We start from the raw sequence: 11,241 nt of genomic DNA on the forward strand, positions 1-11,241 counted from the left end.
TGCAAAAATGGAATATCTACCTCAATCAATGTCCTACAAATAGCAAGGAGCTAAAGAATTTTGTTATGGAGAAGTTTCGTAAAAGGGCATGAGGAAAAGAGTTGGGTAGAGAGAAGAAGTACTACATTGAGGAATTCAACCATACGTGTGATCTACAATAAAAAGAGTTCATTGGAGCTAGCATTCCGTGGAGGGAAAATGTTCTTATTACTCAATTAAGGACCATCTCACATCAACTTCGGTGTGAAACAAGATGGTGGAAAAGGCCTAAAGAAGCTTGGGAGGAACGAGTGTGTACATTTTGCACGTATGGGGCAATGGAATTGGAAAAACATTTCATTTTGGAATATGATGCATTCAAAGACATCAGAGAAAGTTATGAGAACATGTTAGCATTAGTTTCTTGGCATTGCCTTTTCAACAAGGGGATTGTTGGAAGGTTGGGTCAGCTCATCATCAATTTGAATCAGAAAAGGATTGAATTGCAAAAAGAAAAAAATAGGGAACTAATGGTCTCATAGACTATTTTTAGTCTTGTGGACCTTAAAATATCATTTCATTTCATTTCATACGGGGGTGGTAGCCTGCCACCCTTTTTTTAATATTATTTTATTTTCATAACACAACTGATTTGATTTTTTTCCATATTAGGGGTTATTAGGAAAACTAACTAACCCACAAATTCACCTTCTCTCGGGAGTTGAGTTTTCATGCTCGGTGTCGGTCAAATTGTAGAACACTTAAACCTGACCCACTACCAACTTTGCCCAAAATTTTGACTTACTCTAACTTCCTCATATGAGCTCGGATTTGAGTGTCGTTCACACTATTGGAATCAGGGCGATGAGAACTTCAATCTGATCCTAGTCTTGCTATAATCCGACCACTTTTATTTTTGAGCCATTTCTCATGCCAATTGTACTTTGAGATCCACCTGGATCATATGGAGACCTTCCTGAGCAACTCCAATGGCTTCATGAATTTGTCGGCCCTCTAGAAATTCAAATTGTTCCTTAGAAAAAGATTTAGATAAGATAGGTTTGAGTCTAAGGGTAATGGCTTTGGCTATAATTTTGTAAATGTAGTTACAAATAGAGATAGGTTGGAAGTCATTAAAAGAAGATGGATTATCTATCTTGGGGATGAGGGTGAGGAAGGTGGAATTGAAGGATGTATGGAAATAACCATAGGCTCTGGATTCTTCAATGACTTGGAGAAGATAATTCTCTAGGAGCTCATGAAAAGCCTTGAAAAACTCAATTTTCCACCCATATGGCTTAGGAATTTTAACATTTTGAAAACCACTTAAGACCTTCTTGATTTATTGTATTGTGACAGGTTCCATCATCTTCTCATTGACATCTGGGTTCAAAAAACTAGGAAAATACAGAGCCAACTTGACATTTTTAGCAATAGAATCTCGGTTGGGTTCTTTGGAAAGGGAATTGAAGTGATTGGTTCCCATTGAGGAAAGGTCCTAAAAGAATGTGGTTGAATTTCCTTCTAAGTTCCTGAGCTTCCAAATGGTAATTCTCATCTTTCTTCCTTTGGTATAATTTTGAAATTTTTTTTATTCTCGTTGATTACTTCCAACCAAAGAGCTCAGATTTTGAGCCTCCAAGTTGCTTCTATATCCTCTGGGAGATTTTTATTCCTATATTCCAGAAGAATGAGGGTGGCCTTCAATTCATTTGATTCATAACCTTCTGATGGGTCTTTTGAGATGGTATTTGTTGGGCGCGGGATCCCCCAAGGGCAGTTTTGGGGCTAAAAGCCCATATTTTTGTCCAATTTTGTAATCCAAATGTAAAGACTTTGCATTTTGTGGTCGCGGAGTGCATAGATGTTAAAGATTCATAGGGTTGTCCGCCCTTATTTTGATAATGTAATGTCGGTTGTAAAAGGTCCACCCATGGTCCATGGACAATGGGATTGTATAAATAGAGCTAAGCTCTAAGTAGTTTGAAAAAATAGATAATCATGAAGAATTGAGTCATATCTTTGGAGCAGAAGTCTAGGTTGGGTTGTAGTGTAGGTAGAGGCCTAGTAGTCCGCAACTAAGTGCGCGGACTCCTGTAGCTGAGTGCGTAGGGTGGGTCGAGTCTATAATCGTTTGGAAGTATCAATAAAGAGAATTATTTTATAATTTCTACGTCTTTATTTCCTGTTTATGCATCTGTTATATTGGGTATGAATTTCACTTATAATGCTTATATGATGTGTGAATGTATGTAAATGTATTGGTTAAGTGAACGCAAGTAAGAACATCTATTTACGTGAAGCTAACTAATATATTTTAATAAGATAAGTAAGATACTTAGCCTAGTTTGAGAGATATCGCAGTTTGCTGCCCTAGCAATGCGAAAGTCCCTAAGCCACAGGTTAGGGCTGCGCGAAAGCCAATTGTTCCCTTTCACAAAGGTACAGAAGGGTGGAATAGAGGGCTAAGCAACCTGCGTGAAGGCAAGTATAGTTGGAATAAAACGACATCACAACCATCTCAAGGGTGTGGAAACTTAGTTCCAGCATCCCCCCATACTGCTTCGGGTGAGACTTCAGTCTGCGCTCCCCGAGCTGATGCCGAAAGGGTTAGTAGTGTAGGGATTTGTTTTGCTAACTAATGTTGAACCTGGGTCAAGCACCCTCAAGCCAACAATATTTAATTCTGCCTCAACCTCACATAGTTACTGAGCATTCATTTTCCTTTTTTCCATTGACTATTTTATAGTAGCTTCCTTCATTGCTTTGAGATTTTGGGCGAATTTCCTTCCAGTAGTCTCTGGTGACCAAGGATCGAAGGATTTCCATGTTGACTTCACTAGATAAGAAAATATCCAATCAATGAGCCAGGTCAAGTTGAATTTGAAGGGGATGAGGGCTTCTTCCTAGAGTCCTTGAATTCCAGAAGATCAGAGAGTGGTCAAATCCCCCTCCTTCTCCAATCCATTGTTTGATAATAGGAGTATTGTCAACTAGATGTTATGTTAAAATAAAATTGTTCAACCTCTTTGCAATACAATCCTCCCTTGTTTTTTTGTTGTTCTAGGAGGGTTTGAGTTTAATAGGGTCAATGTCAATGAGGTTGTGACTTTAAAAAATCTAATGAATAAATATGAGTTCAGATCGGCCTATGCTCGAGGCCCCTAGCTCTCTGCTTCACCAATTCAAAATTTAAGGTCTCCTCCTATAATCAAATTGGATTGCTTCATACAAGCTTTCTAGGAAAGGGATTCCCAGAAGGGAATTTTGTTTTGAGGGGGGGCATAGTTGTTTAGAATGAGGATGTCATGTGCTAGTTCAACATACTTGAAAATAAGGCCAATGTATAACTCCATCACCTGGAAGCTAATAACATTGATGAAACGACGGTTATATCCTGTTGTTTGGCCTCCAGAACGTCCCCTTGGGTTTGTAAAAATGATGTTCCACCCCAGAAGAGTTTTATATATAATACTAGAGATGATATCTCCTGCTCCAAGGGTTTCTTGTAACAAAATAATTACCGCTTTATTTAGTTCGATCAGCCTCTGCAAGGTCAGTTGTTTATGAGGGTTGGCCAGGGCCTTGCAGTTTAGAGAGAGAATAATCAAGAGGGAACAATTTTGGGGGTGGTCGCTACTCTAAGCACCCCTCCTATGGATAATTGGCACCCTGAAGCCATATCTACGAATGGATTTTTTTTTTAGCGTGGATCAATTTGAATAGTTAACCCCTACCTCTACCAGTCGAGATGTCGAGGGGGTTGAAATCAAGGCCCCCAGGGAGAAGGGAAGGGGTTGAATATCGTGGATGAAATAAGTATCAAGGTTTAAAATAACCTGATGAGGAGGAGGATTTAAAAAAGGTTTGGGGAGGGAGGAAGATGTGGGAAGGGGTGGGAGGGGGAGAGATCGGGCAACATTACTAAGGGGTGGGAGGCCAATTGTTGAGATAACCCCATATTGATCTATGTAATGAGAAATAAAACAAGAAATAAGAGATGGGAGAACCAAAGAAATAGATGGGGGGGGGGGGGAAGAGGAAAAGCACTCAGGAGTGATGCATGGTCCCTGATGGAGGCAACATTCCCCAGGTTTGTGCTCACATCCATGTGCCCATCCCATTGTTGTTGTTGATTTTGCATAGCTGATGGAACCAAAGGAGATGTTGATGGAGAGATGAGAATTAATTCTACTAATTCAGTAGCAGGGGTGGATGGTTGAGAGAGATCTTCTACCATTGGGGATGGCTCACTTTATTTCTCCTGTTGAGGTTTCCCCAAACACTACTTACAAATGAAAGGTAGTTTGCAGTCGCAGGCATTCTGTCCATACTGATGGCATCGTCTGCATTTGAAGGGAATCCCCTCATAGTCCAAGGCTTGTTTTTATTTAGTTCCTTTTTAGGTGATGTCAATTTCTCCCCATAAACCTGCACAAATGTCCAAAAGAACCATAGCCCTTTATACCTTCCATTCTTTGGTATGCATGAAAGGTAAATATCCATCCATAAGATCATATATATCCCCACCTATCACCAAGATAACACCTTTTGTCCATAAAATCATGGGTAGACCTGGCATGCAAACTCACACTGGAATTTTTTCCATCCATTCCTTATTTGCGTCAAAGAGTGGGTTCCACCTTTTGAGTAGAAGTGAGTAGAGTCAATGTGCTAGGGTTTGTTTAGGACCCATGAGGCATCCCCATTAGCTAAAAATATCATAGTAAACCATCCTTTGACTATAACTTGTATTTCAGGCAATTGTTTCAGATTTTGTACCCATTATTTCTTCACCCACTCATCGAGCATATCCTGACTGAAATGATGGCCCCTAAAATTTCCAATTAGAGTGTGCTCTATCATGTAGATCACTTGGTTTATCTCTATATTGGTGTCGAGCACCATAGATTTTGATATCAGGAGATTTTTGACATGAGTGTGGGGTTTGTTTTTGGGAGCCCTGTGTTAGAGCCTAAATCTACCTCAGGCTGAGAAAGGTAGGATCTAGGACAACATCAAACCACACTTAACCTGGTAGCTAGCCCTACCAGGTCGGGAGAGGGCTCTCTCCTGGTCAATCTCAGTAAAATATGATCGATGAGGGCTTGAGATGACTAATATGCTGACTAATTTTAGGCTAGGTATGTGTGCAAATGAGTTTTATTGAATAAAATGATGTTTTGTTGGCTCAAATGGAAAGGCAGATTTTAGGTCTGAGGAATGAGGCTCAGTTTTGCAGAGATCTCAATGGGGCAAGGTATGCAACTGATTTTGGCACTTCAAATCGAATGAGATGGAAGGATTAGACAGGTGAGGAGCTGAAGAGGGCAAGAAAAATCATGGATCCTCTTCAAACAGTTGAAAACATCAAAAACCTAAAGCAAACCCTAGGTAGAGCATTGCAATTTCAATGGATTCTACCCTTTCCCTTGTTTGTTTTAGTTAAGAAGAAAATGGCATACATAACACATAAGTAAATTCATAATTACAGAAGAAAGCACTATACCAAAACAAGATGCCACATGAATCCCAAAGAGTGCTGCAAACCCTGGTCTCAATTCCTTAGCCAAAATGCTGATATGAGTATACAATGAAGCTTAAGGCTTTCTCAAAAGTCCAACCATGCTAATAATTGAAAAACCACATAATATAGACAAACCATAGCTCATCCTAGCCTCTAGGGGTAGAGATCACATGTTTAGGAGCTGTTCCAACTAATTTTAAATTGAGAACTAGAAATTAGGCAGTGGAACAACATGCCTCTAGAAACAAGGGAACTGATTCATTCAGTTTCAAACAACTTTTTAATAGATGAATCTACCTTCATAAGTGAAAATTTGACATATTTACATCATGATCCATCAATTTACATTAATTTACATCACAAATTTGACATTAATAAGGTGAAAAAGTCAAATTGGAAAAATCTAGGCAAAAAACAGAGTGTACCTGGTCAAACTGAGCAAAATTTCCCCTATGCGCCGTGCCTAATTTCTCTATGCATAGCGCCTGTTTGGAGCCACTTTTGAAGGCCTTCCTGGTGTCCAAATTCACTCCAAGTGTGCTTGTTGGAAAGGTATATCTTTCTAATTTCCAACCCAAGTGGAATTTTTCAATTTGGCCTCCATTTTCCCCTCCAAAATTCAGTTCGCCTAACATTGCTTCCTGTGTGTCAAAATAGGGGCAGTAAGGTCATTTTTTGAGTGTTTTTGACCTTTTTGAGGGCTCAAAACCTGTCCAAATTTCTTGGCCATTAGTAGGCAAGCATATTTTTTTATGCCAAGTCCAAAAATGTTGAGTTTTTTTCATTTGGAGGCTCCTATCAAAAGCGAGCACCAGGTGGCGCGACGCATAGAGCAGAAATTCCTGTTTTTTGAGCAAAAATTTCAAAAAATGCAAAAAGTGCCCCAAATTTTTTGGAATTTGGGCTGAGTCTTCTCCATCAAGCATTGTGTTGGGCTAAGGAAGCCTCAACCAATATCTGAAGTCTGTCATGCTCCTTTCGCCTCTTTGATGCCCTTTTCAATTTTGCCTTTAAGCTCATGTTTCTCACCTTGCAAACTTTGTTTCTCGCCATGTAATGATATGCCATATGTCTCAACAATGTATTCTCCTTGTTGGCCTTCTCCAAAAACCTGTCTAAGTGGATATTAGCTCTTTAAAGCCATGACTCCCGATCGGCATTGATCTCTTGCTCAAGTGAAGTGAGCTCCACCCTCATCCTTTGGGCAGCTTGGCGATTCTCCCAAATGTTTTGCAACTCTATAATCGCTTGCTGATCTTCAAGCTGCTTATTTATTTGTTCCAGGTACTTTATAATCCATTAAGCCCTTTCCAAGTTGAGGGACAAGGCATTGATGTCTGCCTGCTGCTCTTGGATGATTTCTTTGAGATTTGTGCTTTGCGGGCCCACATCGGTATCATCACCCTCAATGAGAATGAAATCCATCTTTTGCTCACCTGATGGTCCTTCATCCTGTAATGGCATCTTGCCTTTGTCCTGAACCTATTGTGCTGATGACGAAAGCGAGACCCCTTCCACCTCGGGTGGAGATAATACTCACTTAGCGGCTGCGAACAACCGTCTAGTGCCCTTCTGATAAGTGATAAACACCGACATACTAGCGGTCTGTGTCTCATGACCCTCATGTTGATATGAAGGTTCACCTGTCTCATGAAAAACCTCGGGTGGTCCCTGAGGAGCTATGAAAAACTCACGAGAAATGAAGTCCTCCCAAGTGATGCCTTGTAAACCGAGCTGATGGATGACCACAATCTTAATGAGAGCAAAATGGTAAATATTGTTGAACCGCTGCTGAAGAGTCTTGTGTTGCAATAGGCTGGTCATTTTCTCAATATTTTGGCACATGAAGTAGGGGAGGTTCATCATCCTCACCCTGGTAAAATGCATCAACAGCCTGATATGATAGGCATATAAACGGGAAAACCGACCCTCACAACTGAAATACTTCATTATCAGTTTCATTAAAGGAGCATATGAATCTTTGAGGTACCGAAAAGGAAACACTCTGCTGAGTTCTCTCAAACAACCAAGCTTGATGTATGGTTCATAATGCTGCCTGTCAATTTGCTTCCTCTTGTTCCATTACTCTCCAATGTTAGGAATATCGGTTGCTAGTGAAATAGATTCTGGTGTTAAAGTGAATGTGACACTAGCTAGAGTGGCTTGACCATCATGTAAATGAAGCACAAACAAATGGGCCAACTCATGATGAAACTAGATTCTAGCAACCATCTCACAAAATTCATAGTAGGACTGGTGTTGGAAACAAGTGATGGCGAGAGGGCAGGCCTGTAATTCAGCAAGAGTGGTAGGTTCTTCTCGAATGTGTTTGCCACCTCTATGAGGTCTCCTGGGTGCATGTACCTCTGTGGGAGAGTCACTGTGTGTCTCTTCTTCATGATCATATGATGGATCAGATTCCATCTCTGCTAGCAAGTGAGTTTTCTTGATGAAAAATAGGAAAATTATGGTGTTTCTTGATTTTCTGCCACCAAGGGAAAAGTGATATGAGGGACTGTAGAGGGAGGGAAAAATGAGGGATTTTAGGACTGTTAGGATAGGGTTTATTTAGGGAAATAGGGGATTAGGGAGTGATATGGGAGTTTTAGGGATAACAGCTAGGGTTTGGGAATTTATATTTAGGATTTAGGAAATGGGAATTGGGAAAAGGGGTAGATGATTTTGGGAATATGGGAATTAGGGAATGGGGAATAAGGTGAGAAAATGAGTGAAGGAGTGGAAAAATGAAGAAATGGGAGAATACCAAAACAACAATGCAAACCCTAGACAACAGTTTCTTGGGAAATGGAAAAAATGTAGGGTTTGATTTTGTTTACACAATCCACCATAAATTTTATAACAAACTCTTTCACTAGCCAAGAGGAGAGCTGCACTTACTTGTTCACTGGAGGTTTTGGGTGTTTTGGGTGATTTGAGGAAGTTTTGAAGCAAAATGGGCTTGGCAGCTCTATGTGCCACACCTCAAACCCAACGCGCCGCGCCCTTTATGTGCGCCGCGCCCGTTCAGTTTTACACTGGAAATCGCGGCTCTATGCACCGCGCCTGCTATGTGCGCTGCGCCACTTGCCCAGTGCGCCGCGCCTCAGACTTCGGGCAGTTTTCTCACCAATGTTCTCCCTTGACTCAAACACGGCCTTGCCTTGCTTCAATTCTTCTTGTTGGATGAAATGAGCTTTTGAATTGAAAACATAATCTATATACAAGGAGCTTTAAATATTTGATTCATAAAAACCCACTTTTACAAAGTTTGGAATATGACTTTATTTTTTAACTCTGTTTTTAAGCTTTTGACTGTATTTGGGCTTGTGATGAACTGAATGACTTGCTTTTGGTTTGCTTTGTAGGGGTTTGGAGCTACTGAGGGTAGGAAAAGTGACCAGGGTTGCCATTAAACTGTTTTACATATGAAGGAAATGAAATTAAATGAATTTGTACAATAAAAGCTAAAATACTCTATTTTTTCTCAAAACAGAGTTTTGAGGAAAAATACATCTCTGAGTACTTGATTATGAAATTTATTGATACTGAAACCTCATCATGTGCCCGCTGGCTATTATTGGACATTTTGAAACCATTTTTGATGAAACCCTAGACCTAATGACAATGAAACCTTAGAAGAATGACTCTTGAAATTTTAAAGACAAAATGGTGACTGTATATGATTTTGATAAATAAACATGAGCCAACAGGTAAATGACATGAGGGAAACTGTAGGAGAAGCCACTACCGTCAGATGATCCATGTACCTAATGGAATGCAACTGACTAGGCATGACACCTAATATGCAATGAAACAAGAGGATTTGATCTCTGACGAAGGGATGAAGATACCAACACTAACACCCTGGAGGACACAAAAGAAGGTGGGGGGGAGGTGTTATAGATCCATTTGGGCACATCACTCCCATCATTCAGATCAATACCATTAGGGCTCATCAAACCCTAATTCAGTTGCTACATGCCCTAGACAAGTCATCATTTTGAATGCCTCCTTCCCTGAGAGTTTTTTGGCCTGAAGCCCTCTAGAAATGCCTCCTTGAAGGACCAATGCAACCTTGGTTAGGGGTAAGTGCCCTTCAATGTAGGTAGGCCCATGTTAGGGTGCTCTGCAGAGCACCTAGGCTCACTTTGACTTGCGCTGGGCGAGATTGAGCGAAATTCACATAAGGTTCTGAGACAAATTGGTCTCTTAGAGAGACACCATTCTCTTGTAGTCATTTGTCCTTCCTCCTAGAACCTGCAAAAAAACTAATACTTCTTCTACAATGGAATGTAAGATTATCAAAGGAGAGAGGTGATCAATCTCTCTAGTTATGATATTTACACACAAAACTAAGAATTTGTATTAATGAAACAAGTTTTCAAAGGAAAAATCAAAAGAATTTATACCTGCTTTGGAATTGGTGCCCAAGTTGAATGTTGCTTCTTTCCAGCAATTTATTTCATTATTTGCCATTTCAAACTCTAATGATATATTTCTCATTGTATAGATCTTGTTGAGATCTTTCCAATGGTACTTAAATCATCAAAATCTGATTTTGTATGAGAAAGATAGGCTGATTTGAACAATGAGGTTTTTCTGGCTGCGGAATTGGACTTTAGCTGCGGAATGTGCACAGTTCTGTAGCTAAAAATCTTGGATACAAAGTTAGCCATTCATTTTTTATTATCAGTCCAAAATTAATCAATACCTTCAGAAAAGTGAGAAAATAACTTGTTCATTTCATTGATTCAAAATTAATTTTTTTTTTCTTGACATGCAGCGACTCAGTGTGGCGACTCAGTGATAACACACAATTTGACTTCCCTTTGACTGGGGTCTTTTTCATCAAATTTGATTGAATGAATAGGACACCATCCATGTACCAACATTCCCCCAGCTACCCATGTAACTTGTTTTGCTTGATGACACCTGCAACCTAGAGTTTAACAAAACAGCTGCAGAAAGTTTGAGCTGGCTGCAGAAAGCAGTTTGATCAATTTTTTTTTTTTTTTTGTCTGCAGAGCAAAATAGTTTTATTGATGAAAAAAAACAGTCTATAACCATTATCATGACTATTTGACCCTTTCATAGACTTAAGCCCTTCCGGTTCTGCCTTTAGTTCAGTTTGACCGTATTTGCCTCCTTGTTGACCACGGGTTTTGATGATCGGTTTGGATGAGCTGGAAGGACACACACCATGTCCTTGATCCCACAAACTTGCCCATGTGGCTCTTCTACCCAGAGGACACCTGGAACATAGCATTTAAGAAAACAACTGCGGAATCTGGGATTGGCTGCGGAAACCGGGATCAACTGCAGAAACTGGTGCGAGCTGCGGAAACAGTTTTCAGCTGCAGAAACACTGTGTGACATTAATAGTTTATAGCATCAGCCAAAAGAAAGCTAAGGTGTAAACGAACTGATCTTCCATATGATAGCCTTTTCCATGGAAATAGCAAAGGAACCACCCTTTTTGATTGCAGAAGTGGTGAACCTGAAGGATGTTGTGCTTGACTCAAAGTCCATACAACACTATGTAGGTATCTGATGCAGGACTTCTGAAGGCATTAGGCTTTGAGATAACAAAGAGAATCTAAAGTTGAGACTCCCGCTTACTGGAACCATAACCTTGGTCCAGCGTCTCAGAGTTCTGGATGCCCTTCACCATCTCTGCAACCAAGCAAGCTAAGCATGTACACCGATATCGGGCTTTAGAATATGTTTGTAGATGA

This window comes from Pinus tabuliformis, chromosome 2_2 (assembly GCF_031772625.1).
Source record: "Pinus tabuliformis cultivar Carrire ecotype Pingquan chromosome 2_2, CPIR1, whole genome shotgun sequence".
NCBI classification, from domain to species: Eukaryota; Viridiplantae; Streptophyta; class Pinopsida; order Pinales; family Pinaceae; genus Pinus; species Pinus tabuliformis.